This window comes from Mya arenaria, chromosome 9, assembly GCF_026914265.1.
Source record: "Mya arenaria isolate MELC-2E11 chromosome 9, ASM2691426v1".
NCBI classification, from domain to species: domain Eukaryota; kingdom Metazoa; phylum Mollusca; class Bivalvia; order Myida; family Myidae; genus Mya; species Mya arenaria.
In genome coordinates this window covers 10,894,684-10,916,271 of record NC_069130.1, presented here as the reverse complement: position 1 = coordinate 10,916,271, position 21,588 = coordinate 10,894,684, and positions in this window count along the sequence as shown.

Here is a 21,588-nt window from a genome sequence, read left to right as displayed (position 1 = left end):
TGTCCAGGGCAGCGAGTAATTTTGTTTTCATTATATACGCAAGGTTTCCTATCACTAAACTGTCTCTAAATACGCTTCAGAGGCAACCACACATTGCCTTGCAAAACATAACAGTCATTAGAAAGAAAAGAATAAAGAACATTCCAAAAATGATAAATTTCAATTAATCAACAAATACCCCGCAATATAATTCCATATGTGTCACATTACAACCAGTCAAAGATTGCACAACCAAGATTTTTAAAGACTGTTGTCCCTCTTTCATACTTAGTAAGTTGTGTACGTCTTTCGAACTGCGGGGTCGTTCCTTTTAGAATTTATTGTATTTAACCTTTGTCTGAGACAATTGACATTTACGGTAAAGTTATTATTTCCGGCTCGACACAATTATTAGATTATTCCTGTCTTAAGTTACTGACTAATATCCAGGACAGCACAAAGGGAATAAATGGAAGATATTATTGCTTCCATCCGTATATGGTATCGCATGTTCATGAACACAAAGCATAGGAATAAATCCTTAACTATTGACCAGTTCAAACCATTTCTCGTAATACACAGCAAATGATGAGTTAAGTTCATTATTTCTTATGCCTCTTTTCCTAATATTAACTGATTATGACACGATGTGTACATACTCTCTTGCAGCATATATTTATATTTTACAGAATCGGACAAAGTGATGTTGAACGTTTTCTGACAGAAATAATCCAAGATTAGCTCAAAAGAAACGCTGAACAGTTAGTTCGTTTTTTTAACAAATTGCCTTCTAGAAACAGGATTCGTGTTGGTTAAAATAGCTGATTTGGAGAACGAATGACTAAATTCTAATATAAATTCATTTTCATATGTGATATATAATATAATGGATATTTATGTTTTAATTCAGGGGGACGCTCATTATACTGTGATTCAATAATGCTTATCCAATATCTTTGATTCTTTCGATATTACTTCTGTTTATTGACAATATGTCTGATAAATATTTCATCACCTTTAAGCTGCAATCTCACTGTTATACCGTTTTTACAACCTTTTATTGTTTGTCTTGGTGAGATCAATTTTGGCGTAAATATCTGCAAACCAATGATAAGATTGTTGACAAAAGGTCAGATCGCAGATTCTCATATTTCCGTTTGAATATTTTATGGCTTAAAGTGTTGCTAACGGTTTAAGAGAAATGCATAAAACATTAAATTTGAAACTTTCATATAAAAATCAGCAATCTAGTTTTTGTCAGCAGTCTTATATTACTGGTTTCCATACATTTCCGCAAAAAACAATAAATAGGAAAGGCGATACGTTCAATCTGTAAGAGTGTAGCTTAAATATTTATATATAAAGTGCGAATGTTTTGGTGTTCATCGAGGTATGAAAACATTATGCAAGATTGCAACTAATTTGTTCATGTTTTATATACAGAAGTGACATATGAATATCGTCAGTGTTTCAAATGTTCGAGCTCGCAAGAGAGTTAAATTAAAAAAAAATCTGTGAAACTTTAATTTGAAGTTTACTTTCTTTGAGATTTTTTGACACTAATAAGCTTAATGTAAGGCTTATAAAAGGAACTAGAAAGACAAATCCCTTTTAGTTATATATTCACTCATAATTAATAGTGGAATTGATTGCAATCCTCGGTCATAATTTCATCTTGACGGAATTGTATAGGATGATGCAACGTTTTGTGCGCCTTTAAATTTTGGCCAAGGTTTGCATCGTTAATATAGAATCAAATCGAAAATATTTTACACGTGAAGAAGCAGAAAGTATAATATTTTAAACACTAAGAAATGTTCTCAGATTTTTATGTCAAAAAAGTTATATGAAAATTCAGGGCATTAACGAGTTTGTTTAGATCGGTTTTGACCCGTTGTGACCAATATGCGAACCCCGTCACGTGATTCCTAACCCTAATAAGAGAAATAAGATTTTTTATAGCTAATGTTGTTTTAAGCGTCAATGGATAAGCGTCAAAGCCAACTATAGAGTCGCATTTTCAGGATATATAAACGTCGTGCTTTTTATAAACGCCGGTTCCATCAAATTGCGCTTGAGATCATTTCTCAGCCACTGTCAAGAAATTGTGTTGGAAGAATAATTGAGACAGATATCCTCAGTGGATATTAGTTGATACAATTACGTGACAAATCAGTTCGACAAATATTTAGACGTTTTGAGTTATCGGGAAAGAATCTAAACCAACGAGTGTTACCTTTCTTTAGGAGAACGACTTAGAAATTCCACTTGCTTAGTATTGAATTGGAATTCCAGTGTTCATATATATAAATTTACTTTTTAAGTATTTCCGATGAATCATTTTGTTACTTTTGGGCATCTGCTGACCCTACATCATTAAGGTTATAATGACTGGAAACGGAATTTGTAAATATTACCAATAAAAGTATTACAAATAATCTTTTTTGCCATAAAAAATGAATAACAGCCCATTTTGCGTATTGTTTCAGTGAAAGAAGAAGTATAAATTTTAGTAGTTTTATCTTGGATATATTTTGTCATTTAGTTTACATATTGATGCTATCAGCAATCAAAAGATGTTACAACAATACATTACATGCAACATTTGAACAAACACCATCCTTCACAATTTGTGTTTCATCTTGATACTAACACGATGTTGAAACAAAGTGTATAAATAAAAAAGTCAAATTAATGGTAGTTTGCTATCAAAATGTCAATAAACTTCAGTATGACACAGATATATTTTGAAATGTGTCTGTCTAAGAGTACACGCAATTAAACATGCTACTTTCAACTGGTGGTATATAATTTGGAACCGTAAGTTACCGAAGCCTGAGGACTTTTACTGGGGCAATTACAAATCACAAGCCATGGTCTGAAACGTCTTATTTAGTTTAATACGTATTTTCTGTCATTATACTTTTGGGTCCTGCTTTAGAAATACTCATAGCAGGAAATCTGAGAAGTTCATCAGTAACGAGTAATTTGAATTAAATAACAAAGTTTTCCCTATTTATTTTATTGAATTTAGACTTCAGCATTTTCATTCATCGATAGTTCAAACAAATATTGTTTACATCGGATTTTAAAGTTTGAATATGTTGTGCACGAATATAGTTAATAACGGGGTTGTTCCGATAATAGATTTAACAGTACTACTGGTTTGTTTTGAAATATAATCTAGATACAATTATTGATGACCATTGTCCCTGGTAAATAGTTCAACAACCGACCGTTTGTTAGGAAAATTAAATCCAGTAAGCAGAAACAACCAATCCTAAATGACCTGTCAAGTGTTTCAACTCTCCGAAACCATTCATCATCTTTCAGAATAATGTTATGCCATAAACAGCCTTCCAATTCAAAGAAGGTGGGCAGGATAACAAATTAAAGCTATCAAATTTTCGTCGTGCTTAGTTTTGAGACCAAAACATATCAAGAGAAAACAGGAGAAATGTTCCAGATTGTTAAATCAACTGTGTCTTTTTTTCTTGTGGATGAAACAATCAAATCAGAAAGTAATTTTAGAAAATAGTAATAGAAAAACGTAAATAAATTCAATTCACGGTTACAAACATATCACAATAAGCAATCTGCAAGAACCTGTGTCGATCATTGTGCCATATGAAATCACTTCTAATCGTAAACTTTATAAATGCGTTATAATTGCAAACGCTTTGTAAGCACACATCTGATAAACCTTTCTTTAAACACAAATATGTATTAAAGGACATTATTTTGTATTATGCTGCTTACTAAATATTTATCATTAAAAAGATATAAAACTTGGTATTTGGAGATTATTTGGTCCATAAGATCAGCTTATGCACTTTTGTTCCTTTAAACTTTGTTACAAATTACAGAGCATTCCAAGAGATGATCAGGATTTTCACGCCAAATTCTTCATTGCAATAGTTCTTATATTTATTCATTTCCAATAAAACATTTCCATATTAAGAAGTTTAATCACTTTTTACTGTCATTTAATGTGTGTTCCTCAGACATTTTTTTATCATTCGCATTGGTTTTGTTCATATAAGACGCAGTTTGGGTAGTTTAACGGACTTCTTATGTATTACCGCATCGACAATAAAATACGCCTGACATACAAAAAATGAAAAGTGACAAAAGAACTGTCTCTCTAAGAGCTTAGCAATAAAACAATGAAAAATACCCAGAACGACAAGTCGCCCACTGTTAAACCAAGATATGAGCCGCGTTGCGCGATTTTGGGCCTTCGGACATAATTATTACAAATGAATTAATCATTAATAAAAAATGCCAAAAATAATGATTTTTTTCTATGTAAATCAATTTCTTCCTGACTTCTTTCTTTTTAAGGTTTGTCATTGGTGCATCATTTTTTCGATAATTTATGACCATTGGTTAACTCATGTTTCCATAGCAACCATGGATTTTGTCCCGACATATTTTGAATGATGTCAAATTTAGTATTCAGAATGCGCAATACATGATCTCACTTGTAAACACGTAAGTTACGCAATTTAAGTGATATCAACATGAATTTTTTAGAATATCTTTCTGAATTTACATGGCATTCAAATACCTTAAAACATTGTAATAGCAAAAATATGTCCGAAGGCCCAAAATCGCGCGACGCGGCTCATATTGTTTCATTGCGCGATGCTCAAGGCTAAGCAAAAACTGAATAATAAACACACAACACTACTAGACCTCAAATAATATACTGATTAAAAATATATTCATTTGTAAATGTTTTGTGAACTCCTTGGCACGGTATAGTATCGGTACAACTGTGGAGATAGTCAATTGACATGCCATTTAGAATACACCTTCAATTGTCAAAGCCCAACCATAAGACTAGTATTCATTAACTAAAGTCATCAATTGACATTTATTATACAATGAAATGTACATCGCCATACCCAGTAGTCAAACCCTTTAAGAGGCATAAGGTAAGGGCATGTACGGTGCTGAACGAGAGACACAAACGTACAAACACTACACACATATCACCCACATACCAACATAGCTTTACCATTATGTTATTAATCAACCACTCGAAAAGCTAATAATGTACTATCATATTTATACTTATAATATTCTATCTACTAACAAAATCATATTTAATTGACACATGGCGATTTGATAATTGAGCTGTACTCGTTTTTCTGAAGGCGTACATAATACGACCTTTAAATAGCTATTGCTTCTAAGCACTTCTGTATTTGACTGGCGCGAATCAACCGATGCTGAATGGTGTGGGAAATTACAGTAATCCGGTTATATTTTATGACACAAAGCTTCACCTGTTGACGTAGAGAAATTTGCTATGATTGATCCCTTTTACTTAGTATTTTCCAAGTTCATAGTTAGAACCTGTCCAATTAAATATTTACGTCAATACTTTCGCTGTTACGAGGATGTATTTTGGGCCCTTACCTTGAGCTGATATTATGAGTCTTGACTTATGGGCTTGCGCCTGTGGTATGCATTGTATGATTAAACATAATGATGGTTGACATGAGTATGCTTAATGATATTATTCAGCATTCTTAATATTAGAAAATGATAATTGTATGCTATTGTCATTTTTCAATTATTTTATGTTTTCCAAAAATGATAGATTATTAAAAGTATGTAGTTAACAAAACGGATTTCAAATAAGAGCCATTATCAATTTGGTTTTTCTTTTGTATTGCACGAGAAGGGATAAGTGAAATGTACATTACATATTCACCATTCAACTGCTTTGAGGCCAGACATTGTGGCTAGACGTGTAACAATAAACTAACGAAATTGTCCATGTTTACAAATAATTAAGTCAAACTAAACGCAAACAATTTATTGTGGCAGTTTTTTCTTAATAAAAAAGAACCTTCTTAGTATATGGTTACAGTTGTTTCTGTTAGTATTGAATATATCCCAAATGTATTACAGAATGACATAATAGTACGATTATGAGGGATCATACCAGTTCAATGAAACAATTGAATCTAAACATTGAGTTATGTACTTCAGAAAATACCTTTAGTTTGATGTCGTTATGCATTCCTCTGTACTGCAGTCAGGGACCTGGAGCAAAAACTGTCTATTACTCCGAAATAGCTATAATGTGAATATATTACATGACCATTTCAATTGCGTATGTAAACATAAAACATAATTCGGACCAAATGTGCCTTTTTTTTTTCGGAAATGTCCAATATTCGTTATTTTGAAGAATTTCCAAAGGTCTCGACAACATAGATTTAATGAGTTTGGACTGTAAACGTGTTACATCACGTTACTTTACTTAGCTACTTCAAAGCAGATATTTATTTGACAGGTGCAGTGTTATTGCCTTTGAATGTTGTGGTATATTACAGTTATCCGGTTAGACATATGTGCTATCTAATTCACGAATTAGACATGTTCTGAACCGTAACATGAAAGAAGCAAAGTGTGTCTTTACTCACATACGTTATTATTGAAAGAAACATTATATATTCATTAACTGCTTAAGCCACAGGCCTTATGTTCATAAACGTGTCTCGAAATTTCAACAAACTTTTGTTTTCTTTGTACACAAAAATAATTAACGAAATGTATTCATTGTCTAACTGTTTTTGTCAATCAAGCATCATTTATTTGAATTCTTTGTTCGTTTAGAAAAGTGGTGTTCCCTTGATTGCTAAATCCATTACAACACGAAATTTGCGTTTACAAAAGGGCTTCCCTTTCTCTACAAAACAAATACTACTCATTCAAGAACCAAGCTTGAGTGGTTTCTCGATATTTGAGGTTTAAAATGGAAACACAGTATAAATGCATATTATCCACATAGTAATACGCCATCAAAACATTCGCTGGAATTGTGTATGCTCATATTAATTAACACACGGCAACAAAATACGTTCTCTTGATAGTTAGCATTTGTTAATTTTAGTTTGGTATGCATGTATGCAAACGCCAGTATTCAATCTCGTTCTTACTTTAAACTATTTCAGTTTATTCTTTCAACCGCTTATCTAGTTTAATTATGCCAACACTTTTCAAGTTTACTATATTGTCTTTTTGACCCGTTTTAAGTATCCCCAACCTGTTCAAAATGTTTTTAGAGCAATGAATTACATTTGACAGATAATGACGCTAGAATGCAATATTGCTGAATGGCACTTTGACCTAGTTGACACAATTAACGTAGAGTAATATGATTTGATCAGAGATTTTATATGAACTGGTTTCTCCTAGAGATGTCAATGACCGCGTAACAATATGCTAATGGAAGTATTCACGCACTTGAGGAATTGAATAAAATCTAGAAGAAAAATATCCATTATTGCTTTCATAAATATTATTCCTTTTGATAGCGGAACAATATCATCTCTTTGGTTCTGAAAGGTTATCAAAATACCGCAAACTTTGCGTTACTATTTGCATAACACACATCGTTCTCGTTTGAGTTTTATGAGTTTAGTCTACTCAGAAAACACTTAAGAGTAAAATTTACTACAAACGATCGTTGTTACCAGTCGCTATAATGGTTTCAGTGGCGAGTGATTTTAATCAGTATTCAAATACACGAAATGTTTCATTATGTGTTTCTTATACTCTTTAAGTCCTTTTCGAAATAACCATGGAGAAATTTGGACAAAGGTTATACTATATAACAACATCAGACTGCTGCAGTATTGATGGTAAGGGGAAATATATTTAAAATGTGGTTTATGCTTTGCTTGTGTATATGTATTCTTTCAAAAGAGAAGAATACTCAGGTGTTTCCTTTAAATTTCTTCTTTCAGATAACATTCTAGAAACAAATCACGTCGTAAGTGTTACAGAACTTACTGTGAGAACCAGTAGCTAAAGTATAATGAGGGCTTGTTTTCTCATGCGATATTAATCTGATATAACGGAATATTGATGACTTAATTTTAGAAACGACACTCATTACGACTTAGTTCATTAAAGCTCATTAGATCTCCATGATTGTCCTGCAGTTATGTCCATATGCAAACAGTTGTTATAGTAAATTGTTCATCAGCTGAAAATTACTTTGATTAAGTGTTTGTGTATTATTGCTCATCGAGGTATCAAAAACAGTGCAACAGACGGCAGGTAATATATTGATGATGATATATGCACTAGCGTAGGCATCATCTTGCTAAGTCAATGATAAGTTAAGATATAAATATTTATTTTTACATTGCTATATTTATTGGCAAATTTGGCAGACTACTTACTTTATATTCATAACATAGTTTTGCACTAACCTTTTTAACAGTAAACCTTCATATGTATATTTTTGTTATTGCAAAATGATGATATTTGAGCGATTTTGCAAATATAAATACATAACCATTATCTAGAATACCTTGTAGACAAATTTGCTTAAAAATATCTTAATTTAAGAGTAGTGTGTAATTGGAATGAATAACCTTATTCATTTGTTAAGTATATACAGTTATACTTGTTCGCTTATGAGTTATTAAAGGTCATAGCTACCCATTTTTTGTACGCATGTCACAAAATCAACAACTAAGGAGACCGTGTTGAATCTCTTCATGTAATACAGTTTGCCCAATATTGTATGCAACTTTGTCATATTAGGTGCCTTTATAAACATGCATACTGTATCGATACTGGATAATCAATGTAACTTGATCATATAACAGAGAAAATGCATGTGTTCGTTTAGTTTTGTTCTGTTCATATTGAGTTTTCGTATTTCTAATACAGCGGTTTGTGCTGGTTTTAGGATTATCCCAATTACTTAACACGATTTAGATATCAGTAAATATGTTATATGTATCAAATAGCAACATAATATATCTTCTTCCGACAATATGACTAATATGTCACAAGACACTGGAATAACTTGACATTTACGGTTAAGGTTACTATTACTGGCTTGACTGAAGCCTTAGAAAATCCTGTTAAAGATGTTATTGATTGAAATTCAGTACAGCTTAAAATGACATAAATATAATTAAAATCATATTGTTCCATATATAAACACACATGGTATATATCGCAGGATCATAGTCACAAATAAATAGAATTCGTTTTTTATATTTTAATTTGTTCAAACCGTTATGATTGGTTCAGTTAATTATTTTTCATGCCTGTTTTCATTTGTTACCAGAATATGACACGATCAAACACGGACCAATAGATGCTTAGCGTAAAATTGTACTGAAAGCAATCATGAAAGTTAAGTTCATGAAAACTCTGATACTGTTGCACGGATGAATTATGACACGACGGACTGCTTTGATGGGACAGTTTCACATATTTTCTTTCTTTGTACCCATTTGTGTTTGAAAAAATAAACACTAATGTGTACGTGCAAATTCCTGGAATTTGATTATTAAACTGGTTAATTGAAAAGGTATCTATTTTTTAAGTAAAAATAACCTTGTGCTTTTCAGAAGTATACAGAATTGTCAGTGTTATAAATAGTGACACACCGTCAGTGTTATTAATACAATGTAGTGACAAATGGTGTGGTTAAATGTAATATTAGTACATGATAAACAAAGTCAAAAGGCGTATAATTATATTATATTTGGGTCTAACCAAACCAACCTGTTGGCTAAAGTCTGGATACGAAACGGATGAGGCAGATTAAATATTGGAATTACAGACGTATACATCCTTCTAGTTTAACTCATCAGCAACTTCGAATAAAAAAGCTATATTCACGCGTGTTGGGTCATACAGATGGCTGTATTTATATAATTAATACGGCACCCACATCCCGAGTTATTAAGATTATACAAGAGCGCCTTAATGCAGGTCCAGGAAGGATGCGGTTGAAGTTACTCTTCTTTGGCTTGTTGTCAAGGGAAACGTTCATTTAAGAAGCGTGTAAGAGTTGTATGCCTACAATGTATTTTCTTGTGTCCGTCAGAGCAAAAAAAATGTATAACTATCAATTTATGCCGATAATTATGTTAACGGAATAACAAGTTACCATTAGTATTACAAATCCATTACTTTAGGGTATTTGGTAAACACATACAATTATTTTTGTTCATCCACACAGCATGGTAACATATTTATATTATGCTCATAAAATTATTAAACTTGAACCGGTTCCAGGGGATAAACATATGAGCCGCATAGTTTTGTTTTGTGTTAAAAGGGCGCCAACGCCATTGCGGTACTAGACACTGGATAATAAAGGTAAACGGTAAGTATGGTTAATTGAGATTCCTTTTCAGATATTTAAACGCAAATTCGAACACCAGGAAACGCTCCACACATGAGAGACTCAGTGCTGTTTGAATTATAAACATGTTGTGCGCAACGCAAAACGTTGAAATGTTTAATGTTGAATAATCCTTTAGTATATTGGTAAGAATATTTTTGATTACGTAAGTGAAATAGTTTACAAACGCTTGCAATTCTAGAGCGTTACATTAAGTTTGAGCAGAAAAATGTATGTATTAAATGAAGATAATATGAAGTATAGTATGATAATTCATAGTTAAACAGGTACTATTTTAATATGATTTGTCAATAAAAATACGTATGAGTTTTATCAAATGAATTGTTTTAATTTACGTCCGACTATATTGTATTATATGCAGGACTTGAAACCTATATATAGAAATGTTAAAATCATTGATCATATTGACCATCAAACACATCCCCAAACTGATACTGAATGAAGTTAGTTTTCTTCCCTTTCTTACTATTAAATAACAATAAAGACTTTGATGATTAATTAGTGAAATCCCTCAACCAGGGAGACTAAATTTACACTACTTATTATAACACAACACACTATCATCAAATTTAGACTTCCGCGAAATTGTAAGTGCAAATACTTGAATACATTCGGGGAAATATATTATACAGCTCGTATAAATAACCGAACTTATAATCGCCTACTCAAAGTGATTGAATTAAACTGTAAGGAAATGAATTACTTAAATTCTTATTAAACACTCCCAAACAAAACAACCTCATAGTTGAAGCGATACATATGGTAAATATTAAGATTGGATAGTCTTAAACATCTTAACATGGGGGGAAGAAAAGATTGGGTTACTTACTAATGTCATATAGCAATTGATTTATAATAGCAAGGCCGATGGCGGCCATCTTAGATTGTGGCCGCCATTTTGGATTATATTTAGGTGCCTCCTATGCTTTTTTATCCTTAACATTCGTATATATCGCCGAGTTTCATCAATTTAACCCACAGTGCACAGTGTGGTAACATTTTGTCACGATGTGACTAGACTGATTATAATTCTATGGCATTTATTTGCAGCACGGTACCTCTATTTTTTATCAATGACATAGATTTATTGTCTACTGTTTCTTGTCCCTCATATTCCACTTGACGGTACGGATAATATCTCTTTACATAACTGCCTGAATTTCTCTATGTAATGTTTAACTGTATTATCATCCGATGCATACTATACCTAGAACATATGATATGTGATTCAATTATGAAAAAAAGGTATTTCCATACCTTAGAGTATGAGTGATATACTTGTTATTTAAACTCAAACGTTTCCGGTTAGTTTAGATTAGTCCGGTTCTTGTCTGCACTTAAGAGTCATGAATTATAATATAAACTCGGCGTTCATCCAATTAATTGTCGTTGAATCATGATTTCCACAGCCGAAATGCAAAAGAAAGATAAATGTTGGATTTCAAAATGGAGCGATGTGCAGCGAGGTCGAACGCATATGACTTTCAGATTCCGCCCCTTTCGACGTTATAGGAAAGTGTTATTTAAGCGCGAAAGTTTAATCGCTCGCCATTGAATAGGTGTCGATGGTGGCGTTTAATCGCAAATGTGATTTGTCCGAGTTAAAATCAATGTGTTTTTATAAAATAATTTATGAATGAACCTGATGGCTCGGGCCTTTTTTTTTTTTTTATATCTAAACCGCTAAATTGTTGTCATTTTGATTATTGATATTATAAGGCATTCTTTACATATGTTACTGTGATGGCATCGTTTATTTCACTTAAATACTTCATATTATGAAATACAAATACAATACATCTTCTTTTGAATTTTGTTTCGACTGCTAACATAAAGGGCAAATTACACCAATTCGGAAGTGAGAACTCAGTGTCAAATGCTGTTATTCTTTTTATTAAAATATGACAGTGAATCAAAAACTGTTATACCATCTCAGACAATTTGCTTCTTAAGCTGTATGATTTATGATTTTAAAAACCGGCTGAACATGCTTGATCTACTTGATCTACATTTTGTTAACATTTTCAATACTTTAAATTTCAACAAACTTTTTCAAAACAATGATACAATTATTTTTCTTAAATTATCTATTTTTGTAAAATAAGACAAGTTCTACTATAAACTATTTTCATTTTTCATTATAGAACGGTAAAATATAATTTCATAATGTTTCCTTAATTAACAAAAACAATATATTAATGCATACATATGTTCAAGTTTTGCTGTTACTTGAATGTTTTATATTACTTAATCGTGCAAATTTTATGTTTATGCATTGTGTATTTTGTTTATAAAACTGATGCCCATATTATGGGCCTTGTTTTTCAATAAAACTGAAACTGAAACCGCATATATTTTGTACTCCTACACCGGATATGGTCACTTTATTGAAAACAGATTCAACAGATTACCTAATTTTCAGCATTAAATTCTATTTTTGCTAACTTTCATTTTATATCACTTTTTAATGTAGACCATTTACACCCGTTTTTTAATGATAGTGCTTTATCATTATTGTATGAAATAAAAGGTTTATAGGTAATGTGTGTTGATGAAGAATGTAGCATTCGACTCTTGTGGATTTTTTGTATGTTTCGATTTTAATTTACTTTACCGAATCTGCAAAAAGCATAAAACCCGGGTATATCATTCCGGATCAAGAAACAGTACTAATAGTAGTTGATATTAATATACTAAAATACTATGTTTTAACTGTACGGTTTTGATGAAGCGGCGAGCAATAAACAATACACGAATATTTTTATTTAAGAATATTTTAGACATAGCATCTAATGTGAATTATTCAAATGTTACTACAATTCAAAACAATTACAGACTATGTAAACAAGATGGTTGCTGGTGATTCATAAACGTGGTAATTTTAGTATGTATTAAAGTTATAACACCGCTTGTTTGCTAATGTGAATTTCGATTGAAGAACCTGGTCAGTCGGTCATATAAGTAGAGAAACATGTTACCACTCCACAGATTATACGTTTTGCCAAATCAGTATAACATTCAGACTTTTGGGGAAACCTGGAGTAACCTTTAAGATTTTTTAGTCATTTGACCGGAAATACTAAGATGGCTTGTGCCACGCCAAAAATTGAAATCCTTTTATTCACCGCTGGATTGAACTCATCCATAATAAATACGCATAGCGTAAGAACAATAGTTTCAATAAGTCTCCGTATATGTTGTACGCCAAGCAAATTTGTATTGATGTCAAACAAAGAGTTCACATACACGGCGTGTATTGTTGCTTTATGTTTCTGGATTTGGCCCAGTGCCTTTGAACGAGTTTTGTGTTGAAACGTTCGACTGTTTGACGAGTTTCTGTAGTATGTTATATAAATATTATGTAATATTATACATTACATAAATGTACCCCTTCTTTGTGTTTATAAAGTTGATCGGTCCGCATATCAATGTATTTTAATAAAAATCGTTTTTATGACGTCAGCAGTCCATATTATGTTTTTGGCCGGTCCGCACCCCGACAAAAATATAATATGGACCGCTGACGTCATAAAATATGGACCGCTGACGTCATACAATAGTTGAGTGCTGCTTGCAGTTTTCACAACAACATTGTTTTTTACAAGTTACAGTGAACATGTGTTCAATAAAACACATCAAAGGCGCTTTAAAATTATTAGATGGTAAAAACTGTTCGGTATAATATAAGAAATATAACACACCACTTCGGGCCATATGACATTATAAGGACAGGCCAGTCAGACCCCGAAGGTGAATATACACCTTCGGGGGCTGACCGGCCGGTCCTTATATTGTCATATGACCCTCAGTGGTGTGTAATATTTCTTAATTGTTGACATTACAAAGCAATAACTAAATGTAAATGAGATGGGTGCTTATAATTTGTTAACGTACATGTTTATTTGTTACTTTTATACAATTGTATCAGACACCTGTTTGCTCATGAATCCTTCGATTAAAGAAAGTGGTTACTAGTTCATATCAGTAGGAAACTATGTTGCCACTCCACACACAAAACATTTTGCCCAATTATTATGAAAATTTGGTTAGTGTGAAGGGTATCTGAAAGTAACCATAAAGGTTACTGGATCAAATGACAGCATATACAAAGACAGACTGCGCTTCTTCTACGTATGTGTTGTACGTTCTACAAATTGGCATGGCATCAAACAAGGCTTTCACATAATTATATGCATAAGGTCATTTTACATTCGCCGTAAATGTTGCTTCTACAGACAGGGAATGTGTTTTAGTAGACATGCAAGAATAAAGAACGGAATAGACATTTACGATATAACGATCGTTCCGGATTGACTGGAATGTTGAATTATTTTGATATGAATGTCATCATGAGATATCAGATTCCAGCAGAAAAAGAAAGTTTTTGATATGACGACCTCTTGTCTTTCATACGCACATATGAATATGTTTATGAACAAACCAAACAGAGAAACAGACAATGATCTCGTTTGTTGGCCAAATAACACACAACAACAGGCAAGTCATAACAAGTATGTAGACGACAAATTCGATCAGATTTAAACCATCCATAATAGACAATGGTGGTAAGAACAACACTATCATGAAAAAAATAATTTTAATGGACCTATAGGCATAGTATGCAGACGACAGTTTTAGTTTGATTCTAAGCACTCCTTGAAAAAAAAAACAATTAGTACAATACAATCATGATTAAAATAATTTCGCGGAAAAGCATCGTAATACATAATGTACAAACTACGTTCAAATGCACAATAAACGGACCCAAAAGACACTGAAACCTTGAAAAAAGCATGCAGATGATTCTTTCCAATGCATGGGTTCCGTTTAACTCCTTAATTTTCTCTTTTTATTTCTTGGTAGAGCAATTCTAACTATCTATTGTACCGAAAAATTAAAGTTTGCTTTATGATTCAGTCAATACGACTTATTTATTTTTTTGCGTTTTATACATTGCTAGTTTAGTGATAAATAAATATTTGCTTACAAAAGAACAGTATTGGATATATAGACGATACGTGAATAGTATAAGATAAACTTTAGTCGGACAAAAAATGAAGAAGATGGGTTATTTCTAATACTTATCCTAGTATTTTAGAAACATAAGTATTAAAAAAGAAAAAGAATCAAATACGATAGTTAGATTTTAATTCGTTGCTAAAATATTAATAATCAAACGTAAACTTATCTTGTTTTATATCAATTTTGTTTCTTAAAAAAATATATAAGATTTATCTTCTCTTAAGAAGACTAGGTACTCAAAGATGTGTATGGACATATTTATAATAAATTAGAAATACCTGAAAGCATTGCAATCTGTTTCAAGAAATACGTATCGAACCATAACGCAAACAACATATACTTCAAATCATCTTTCACTTATTATTAAACCTTTAGATAAAATGTTGTTTACCCAGTTGCTAAATCCATATAAAACACGATGTCTGCGTCAATGATAAGGCTTCCTCATCACAAAATAGTTCTCATTTTAAAAACTAAACTTGAATGGTTTCTCAATATTTACAAAAAAGGGAATTGCAGATAAAATGCATTTTATATTCGCATTCATATGTCAACAACAACACTAGCTGGAATAGTTGGTGTACATACTTATTGCTACGAAATAAACAAAAAACGCCCTACTTATACAAGTTACTTGTGATGTTTAGTTTCATATGCCTGTTTGCAAACATTTTTATTAATGTAACATATTCCTTTTGCTTATTAGTTTTGTAAATCATTACACGTGATAAGCTTTATCTTTATCTTTAACTGAACGCCACCGCTATTTAATTGACTTATTTAGTTTTCAATACTGTTTCTTTTATAATAACCACTTTAAGCATCCCCAAACCTATATATATAGTATTCCACATTTTATGATACTACGAAACGACGATGCTAAGTATGGCTCTCTGTCGTGGTAGACACATTCCGTAGAGGAGAAGATCGTGTCAATTAAGACATTTTCCCATTCTTACAGCATTCTTTATAAAACTAGTTTGTGACAGAGATGTCAGTGACCACGTAACAATGGCCTTATAGAAGTATACCCGCGCATGAGGAATTGAATTAAATCGAGACGACAAATTACCATTGATGCTTTTATAAATAGTATTACATTTGGTATCAAAAAGAATATATCTTGAGTACTCAACGCTTATCAAATTTATCGCAAAATTTCGTTTCTTTAATATAAGCATAGCACAGTAGGGTTAAATTTTAATATCGTGCTCATTTCCTTCGAATGGGCGCTTTTTACCCAAACTAGCTTAAACTAGTAAAAAGCGGGGTTTTTTTTCGCGCAGAGTAATCTTACAGATGCTGAGGTCATTTGTATGCTTGTAAGCAAACAATATTTAAATCTACATTATCTGCCTTTTATCCGTTGTAAGATTTGCTCGGTACGAGGTTCAAGTTTAGCCAGCTTGTGAAGGATTGCTCTTACATTTGTGAAAAATCAATAAGTGAGTCAAGGTTATTTTTAACAATATTAGGCTACGATATTTTTTATTGCCTAGAAATATATTTGACATGTGTTGTGCATGCTTCTTTTGGCATATATATATATGTTGATGTTAAGGATAAGGTAATTGAGGTGTGTAAGGCTCTTCTCCTTCCAGATAAAATTCTAGCATCAAATTATGTCGTTACATAGCTAATTTGGAGTACAATTGGCTGAATTCTAATGAAAAGCGGTTCATTAATGCTGATCAGATCTCAAGAAGTCTCGTCTCGTTCTGTTCGTATGCAGACTTAGAACAACTCATCAGCCAAACTTTCATTGGATTAATTGTTTCTGTATGACGTTCATCGAGGTATGAAAATAATGTCCAAGACAGCGAGTAATTTTATATTGATTTGATACGCAAGGTTTCCGATCATGAAACTGTCTTTAAATGCATTTCAGAGGCAAAAACACACCTTGCCTTGCAAAACAAAACATTAGGAAGAAAAGAATAAAAACCATTCCAAATATGATAAATCACAATTAATTAACAATTGACCCGCAATATAATGCCGTATGTGCCACATTACAATCAGTCAAATATTTCAAAAACAAGATTTTCAAAGATTGTTGTCCCTCTTTCATACTCGGTAAGTTGTGTACGTCTTTCGAACATCGGGGTCGTTCCTTGTTGAATTTATTGTTTTTTACCCTTTGTCTGAGACTATTGACGTTTACGGCTAAAGTTATTATTTCCGGCTAGAAACACATATTATATTATTATTGTCTTAAGTTACTGACTGATATACAGGACAGCACAAAAAGGAATAAATGGAAGTGATTATTGCTTTCATCCGTGCATGGTATCGCATGTTTTTTGACAAATTGCCTTCTAGAAACAAGATTCGTGTTGCTTAAAATTAGGAGAACGAGTTTCTTAAAGATATATTCATTTTCTCATCCGATATCAAACCTATATAATGGATGATTTGTGTTGTAATTCAGGAAGACGCCCATTATGCCGTGTTTCATTAATGCTAATCAAATTTCTTTGATTCTTTCGACATTACTACTGTTTATTGACAACATGCCTGGTAATTTTTTTCATCACCTTTAAGCTGCACTCTCAAAGATATACCGTTTTTACAACATGTATGGTTTGTCTTGGTAAGAGCAATGTTGGCGTAAATATCTGCAAACCAATGATATAAGATTGTTGACAAAAGGTCAGATCGCATATTTTCATATTTCCGTTCGAAAATTAATGTTTTATGGTTTAAAGCGTTGCTAACGGTTTAAGAAAAATGCATAAAACATCAAATTTTAAACTTTCATATAAAAATATGCAACCTAGGTTTTATCAGCAGTCTTATATAACTGGTGTCCATACATTTCGGCAAAAATGGCAATAAATAAAGGAAAGGTTGTCGATACGTACTGTCTGTAAGAGTGCAGCTTTAATTATTTATATAAATATAGTGCGAATGTATTGGTTTCATCGAGGTATAAAAACATTATGCAAGATTGCAACGAATTTGTTCATGTTTTATATACAGAAGTGCCTTATGTGTATCGTCAGTGTTTCATAGGTTCGAACTCGCATGTGAGTTAAATTTCCAAATCTCTGAGAAACTTTAATTTGAAGTTTATTCTCTTGTGATTTGTTTACACTGATAAGCTTAATGCTATGTTTATAAAAGGAACTACAAAGACAAAGCGCTTTTGATTATAAATTCACTCATAATCATAGTGGAATTGACTGCAATCATCGGTCAAAATTTCTACTTGACGGAATTGTAAAGGACGATGCAATGCTTTTTTTTACATAAGTATTCATTATGACACAGGCATATTTTGAAATGTATACACGCAATTAAACAATTATGGTACTTTCAACTGGTTGTATACAATTTTGAGTCGTCGTTACCTAAACCTGATAATAATATTTTTCACTGGGGCAATTCTAAACCACATGCCATGGTAAACAACGTCTTATAATGTTTAATACGTATTTTCTGTCATTTGATCCTGCTTTAAAAACCCATATGGAACACAACAGAATTTGAATTACTCATAGCAGGAAAACTGGAAAGTATAAAAGACTAGCATGAAACATCAAATAAGGTGCAAATGCGATCAGCTAGAGCTGAAATTACGAGCAATTCGAATTAATTAACAAAGTTTTCCTTACGTAGTGCATTTGCATTTAAACGTGAACATTTTCATTCTTCGATAATTAAAATAGTTCGGATACATTGGATTTACAAGTTCATTTAATTATGTTGAGCACGGCTTAGTAACAGTTTTCTGGTGACAGTACTACTGTTTTGTTTGTAATTAATCAAGACACAATAATTGATAATCAGTATCCCTGGTAAGGGTTCAATGGCCGAACGTGTGTGAAAATTAAATCCAGGAAGCAGAAACAACCAAACCTAAATGGCCTGTCAAGTGTTTCAACTCCCTAAACCATTCATCATCTCTCAAAATTATGGTATGCCATAACAGCCTTTGATTTCAGAGAAGGTGGGGAGGATAAAATATTGAAGCTATCAAACTTCCATCTTGCTTAGTTTGATACCAAAATTTTAAAGTAAACAGGAGAAACGTGTTTGAAATTCACAGCCATAAGTAATAAGTGATTTTTAACGGACTTGTCAATATTTTTCCACATAACAAGGTTCCAGATTGTCAAATCAACTATGACTTTTTCTCTTATGGATAAACAATCAAATCAGAAAGTAATTTTAGAAAAAAAACGTATAATAATTCACTTTACGGTTACACGTATATATCACAATAAGCAATCTCCAAGAACCTGTGTCGATCATTGTGCCACCTGAAAATACTCCTAATCGTAAACATTATAGATACGTTAAAATTGCAAACCCTTTTTGAGCACAAATCTGATAAACCTTTCTTTAACACAAATAAGTATGAAAGGAAATACGTATGTATTATGCTGCTAACTAACTAACATTGACTTACTACAGTTTTCCACCTCAAAAGTCAGATTTCATCGAAGAATATAATTATGCAAAAGTGTCGTAACTTGACCTACGACAGTTTTCCACCTGATATTATTTCAATTTGAGAAATTGAATTTATGCAACATAGTAGCATTTTTTGTACTTGTCATTATCAATGAGAAATATGGCTAATAACTAAACGCTGATGGACAACTTTTATATAATTATCATAATTATTACAACCCGTAGTGCATCATGTTTGAAAATGATCGTTAATTGTGTTGAATAGACGTCTAACTTTACACTTAAACAATGGGAAAGGGTCAGGCTCTATGAGCCTTACAATAATGAAGCATAAATCAGAACATAACACAACATGACATAACTGTATTACTTTTGAACATTTAATCACTCAAGTATTTGATTTTCACAACATGATTTGAAATACTTTCATTTTATATGCTTTACTTTGTAACAATCATTCCCATATAACTGACAAAAATTGGCAAATTTCTTGATAATTCCATCTGACTGCCCAATAATTTATTTTTTTAAATCATCAAAAAGGATTGAAAATATCAGAAAAAAATAACTTCAAAGGAATCTAATAATGACAATATTGACCATTGTTTTCAAATATTTGGTTTGTTCTATAAAGGTGAAGTTTGTAAAAATATACACAAGTTCAATTGTCCTATGAGCTCTACTCAGCTGGTTCAAAAACATTTTATGGCATTGCAGCATTACACCAAGTAAAAAAAGAAAAACATATTCACTAATTTTTTCGGATGACTTTGAAAAAATATTTTCCCACTATACAATGTGCTAAATGCATGATTTCAAGTATCAATACAAAACAATCAAGTTTTCTTATTTGCGAAGGCTACCCTGGACTGTCATGTGAGATTAGGAGGAAAAAGGTGTGGTGGACATCTGTTATGTTCTGCTTTATGCACAAGCTTAATAAATATGTTTTATTGCATTGGTTGGTTTTTAAATTTGGCTTTGACTTTCATAAGCTAATGAAATTTCCCCTTTGTCAACAATATAAATCAACGGTATATCATCATCTTCCTCAAAAAGACCACCATCATAATCAACATCAGCATCATTGCCATCATCCAAATAAGCATAATAATCATTAACATCATCCACATCAACAGCATTGCCAACAACCACATCATCATCATAACCATTAACATCAACCCCATCAACAGCATTGCCAACAACCACATCAGCATCATAACCATTAACATCAACCCCATCAACAACATTGCCATCAACCATATCATCATCATAACCATCAATATCAACCTCATCAACAGCATTGCCAACAACCATATCATCATCATAACTATTTACATCTCCCCCATCAACATCATTGCCAACAACACCATCAACAATATCCCCACTAACATTTTTCCCATCAATAACATTACTATTCATACCACTCCCTTCTACATCATAAGTCTCAACATCACCATCATATCATGCCCATCAATGCTGTCATTCATGATGTAAACTGTAACATCATCATTGTACAAGCTTTCACAATATTTACATTATTTTCACAAGCATCTTTTTAAGTATTCAAATAAAATGTTTGAAGGAATTCTGAAATGTTATTGAAGTCTGTCATTGACTAATTTAGAAACAAGTCATCTAAAATGTAGCTCTCTGTATCCTCATCTAAACAACCACATTCTTCACTGCTGATGTCTGATACATCTGACACTTCCTGAGCCATGACTTCGTTAATGTTAACTAAGTCCAGAACTTCAGGAAAGTCATCTGTTGACCAGTATGGCCGATTTTCTGAAGGCGTACATAATACGACCTTTAAATAGCTATTGCTTCTAAGCACTTCTGTAGTTGACTGGTGCGAATCAACCGACGCTGAATGGTGTGGGAAATTACAGTAATCCGGTTATATTTTCTGACACAAAGCTTTACTTGTTGACATGGAGAAATTTGCTATGCATTCATCCCTT